This window comes from Cynara cardunculus (assembly GCF_001531365.2).
Source record: "Cynara cardunculus var. scolymus isolate 2C chromosome LG 12, CcrdV1, whole genome shotgun sequence".
Classification (NCBI taxonomy): domain Eukaryota; kingdom Viridiplantae; phylum Streptophyta; class Magnoliopsida; order Asterales; family Asteraceae; genus Cynara; species Cynara cardunculus.
The window spans coordinates 19,468,851-19,473,312 of NC_037539.1; the positions used below are offsets into that span (position 1 = coordinate 19,468,851).

A 4,462-nucleotide genomic window follows, 5' to 3' on the forward strand; every position below is an offset into this window, starting at 1 on the left:
CCACCCCCACCACCACCAATTTAATATTATCATTATATTATTTATAATTTAAGCAAAAAGTATGAAAATGTAAAAAATGGGGTATTTTGATCGTCTATAGTTATTTCATTCAAATTTTGAGGCTACATTCTACCAAACAAAGATGGAGATTTCAATTATTTTAAGAGATTCCATTTAAGTTCCTACCAACCAAACGTGTAGTTAAATTTCATTTCAATTCCTTCAAAGTCAAATTCCTTTGATAGATTCCAATTCCACAAAATTCCATTTTGTGAGCCAAACGCCCCCTAAGGTGGAGTTTGGTTCCTTGGAAACTGATGGAATTGAAATGTCAATTTGATTCATGTGTTTGGTTCATTTATGAGTTTTAGTATGGAATTCCAATTCCACATATGATATAGAATTCCAATTCCATTCATCCGGTCTTTTGAGAAAGACTATGCCCTTATATTTACTCTAAGCAATTCCATCCAACCATAACGATCGTCAGCACGGCCCACCATCACCTGCTACGACTATCGCCTCCATCAACATCGCCATCACCTCTACCATCATCGCCGCCACCAACACCATTGATGTTGCCACCATCATCGCCACTGCCACCGACTCCACCACCATCGTCTCTATCGCAACCACCACCGTCTCTATCGCAACCACCACCGTCTCAGCTATTGTTGTTCCCGCCACCACAGCCACAATTTAATATTGTTATTAATTTTATCATTATATAGTACTTATAAATTAAGAAATAAAATTATTAAGTATCATGAAGGGGTGTTACATAATTTATCATTATTTTATTATAATTGGAAGTTATATTTGGTGAACCAAACAAACATATTCCATTTTTTCAGATTTCAATTCCTTTGATAAATTACGATTCCAACACATTCCATTATGTGAACCAAACGCCACCTAAGTTTATGACACATCAATATGCACACGCACAAACCAAGCCTAATTACTTCTTTTATATACATAACTTATAAATTGTATTCAATTGCTTGAACCAACCATTCCATTGTACGACACTCTCAACGTCAATCCATTACTAGTAGTGGATTGCTCTAACGTCACCCGCGGTTTTTTCACCCACTTATGAGGTTTACCGCTTCATCGATCGTAATGTGCTATTTACTTTATCATCCATAGTTGTTAACCGCTTACTTAATTATCTAATCGTTAGGATTTAAATCAAAACTCTTTGCCAAGCGAGTTTCAGCCAAATCACTTGTCATAGAGAGAATGTGTGAGGAAGGGGGAGGTGTTGAGGTAAGAGTGCATGAGGGAGCAGAGGTAGTGTATTTAAAGTTTCATTTATTAACAATATGTACGGCTGTAAACGAACCGAATATTCAGCGAACCGTTCATGAATCGTTCGGCAGGAAGTTCGTTTATGTTCGTTTATTTAATAAATGAATGAACATGGACAAATTTTTTGTTCGTTTAGTTAAACGAACGAACATGAACAAGAGTCTCGTTCGTTCATCTATGTTCGTGAAGGTTCGTTCATCTATGTTCGTGAAGGTTCGTTCATTTACCGTTCGTTTATATATTAAATTTAATATATAATCTTTTCTTTATTTACTTTGAATTTAAATAATATTTATTTATGTTCATTTAACCTGTTCGTTTAGCCCGTTCGTTTATGTTCGTTTATGTTCGTCTGTTTACATTCGTTTAGCATGTTAACAAACAAACATAAACGACCAAAGGGCCTTTGGCCTAACGATATCGTAGCCCTTGGCCTTCTAGGAGGTCAGGTGTTCAAACCTCACCATAGGTGAGGAGGGTGTGTGAGTTTATTTGTTGCATTTTCCGTATATAAATATTATATACTTAAAAAAAAAACATAAACGAACACGAACACACCTTATTTCTAAACGAACGAACACGAACACAAAGATTTTCGTTCGTGTTCGTACGTTTGTTCGGTTAAGTTAAACGAACGAACATGAACAAGCCTCCGTTCGTGTTCGTTCGGTTCGTTCACAGCCCTAACAATATGATAAAAATAGCATCAACTGCGTTCAATACTCAGCACACCCCCTCAAGTGTGCCTCATCCATGTAAGATATATGGCTCTATGGCCATTACAAACGCACAACCTTAGAATCAGTTTTCGACCACCTAGCTTCAACTGTTTTTAGGACGATGCAAGGATTTGTCCCAAAGATTCTTTGGAGAGGTTTGAAAAAAGAATAATTTTTGAAGTTTGTACATGGGTTTTATTTGACATTTCAAACTTGTCAAATGTGTTGAACTAGAGGTATGCAATTCTATTCAAATAATCAAAATAAAAAATAAAAAAAAAGTAGCGTGCTTTGCTTTAAGCTTTAAAAAAGAACCATTGTAGCTACAAAAATATTAGAAAACCTTATTTTTGGTATCTAGAGCCTCTGGAATATAATAATTTGTTGCAAATGTAAAGTGAAATACATTGATTACAAATATTCTTCGAGATATGGTCTTACGAATTTTTGTTGAAAGCTAAAATTAAATGCAATAGTTAGAAATGATTCTTAATTAGGGTGAATATGGTACCGATACCATATTTCCCCCCTATAACGTGTACCAACCAATTTGATACGGATAATCCTATATCAAGTGTCAACCAACTATATTTGTAACCAAGTTTTTTTGCTTGGTACATGTTGATGTTGGTATTGATTTTGTATCAACATCGCAAAAGTTGAAATTAAGTTGCAATGTTCAATAGTTAAAATTACAATATTAATAGTTAATATTTCAAAAACTAAGCATTCAAATAAGGGTGTGTTTCTTTGGGATTTTCACAAACCTAAAAATATTCAATAGTTGATTAGACTAATTATTAAATTATTGATTAATAACTATGAAATATATAAATAAATTAATTAAATTACTTAAGATTGTTTGATACGGTGCTACCGTGTTATAGTTTACATACTTGATGTGATAGTATCAACCGACTTAATGAATTAATTAAATTATTAAATACTTGGTTGTTTGTTGGTTTTGATTTTGTACTAATTTTACACTCCTATTCTTGATTTGCTTTTCACATTCATACACAATTTTAATAAAGAAGAGCTAGAGACTAACCATGTAAGTAATAATCAACCTGATCTATATCCCAACATCAGTCTTGATGTCAACTAACAAGGGAGATCAATTTATTATGGAAGTAAAAGAACCTTTAATCATTAATCCAAAAAATATATTATTCTACGGGATGATTCTCAAATTGCTGATGACAAATACCTCAAAACCAATGAACCAAAATAGCAAGTTTCACAATAAACATTTAAGAAATTGTGTAATTACAACAGTCATGACAACAAGTAATTTCCCACCAGAAAGTAAATAAAACAAAAACAAAAGAAAGCTAGAATAGTAGCATGGCATGGTTTGGAAACCAGAAAAGTCAAAAATCTGTTTTTATATCAGAATCAAATTAAATCATGTATAAAATAATTTGTAGTAATTTAATGTGAATGAAGAAGAAATTGTTAGGCAAGGCTCCATTTAGCTCACTCATTTTTACATTCCAAACTACTAATGCCACCACCAAGGACAACTGACTACGACTCGATTGAGTGGAACTGCCTAGAAGGCAATTACAGTATAATAAGCCTACCTACAAACGAGCACGTTGCACATGAAATCACTAATTAATGCCCTAGAAATCTCCATGTATAGCAGTGATACCGTACAGTTTATATATATATAGATATATACACCTAGAGGTTATGCTCCGTACAGAACAGTACACACAGACGTATAGAGAAAGATACAAATAGATAGGAACAGATCTTTTGAAGAAATATATCGAAAATCATGTTGATTCGATAATATATAGAAATATGATAAGACGCAACTGTTGGTACCGCCGCTGCAAGAGGTTGCTGCCGGCGGAGAAAACAACAACGACGAATTCGCATAACAAGGAAAGCTGCCGCGCATTCTTAATAACAATCCTTTCGAAAAACGACACTAACCTGCTATTCTTATCTTCAATCTGCTTGATTTCGAGCTTCCAATCCAGTAATCCACTCCATTGTTTCTCTCTGCGGGAGAATATTGTAGATCTATAACTTTTCAGCTTCTGAAGGAAGGAAGGAAGGAAGCATGACCTGTTTCGTGTTGGGAGTGAAGGAAGGAGCATGAGCTGTAATTCTTTGCAGTAAAGTAGAAAAGAAAATTGATGACGATGATAATACTTATCCACGAAGCATCCGCTAAAACCAACAACAAAATTGGAATTCTAATTAATATATACTAGAAGTATACTTAGACGATGCATTGAGATATATCTTTATTTTTAATGTTTTATTTTATTATTTATTTTTGTTGATGTTATAATATAATTTTATGTGTTTTTAAGAAAACAATAATAATTTTATTTTTAAATAAAATATAAATTTGAAGACATCATAAAAACTTGAAAAAAATATATCAATGTTAATATAAAATCAACTAT

At 33.2% G+C, this 4,462-nt stretch overlaps 1 long non-coding RNA gene across 1 annotated transcript in view; it reads right to left on the reverse strand.

Moving 5' to 3' along the window:
* Window positions 1-4,161, reverse strand: part of LOC112522558 — a 22,162-nt gene extending 18,001 nt beyond the window's left edge. Inside the window, exon 1 of the long non-coding RNA XR_003070212.1 lies at window positions 3,981-4,161. This is a non-coding gene — a long non-coding RNA (uncharacterized LOC112522558). The remainder of the gene's footprint in view (window positions 1-3,980) is intronic.
* Between the last annotated feature and the right edge of the window lie 301 nt (window positions 4,162-4,462).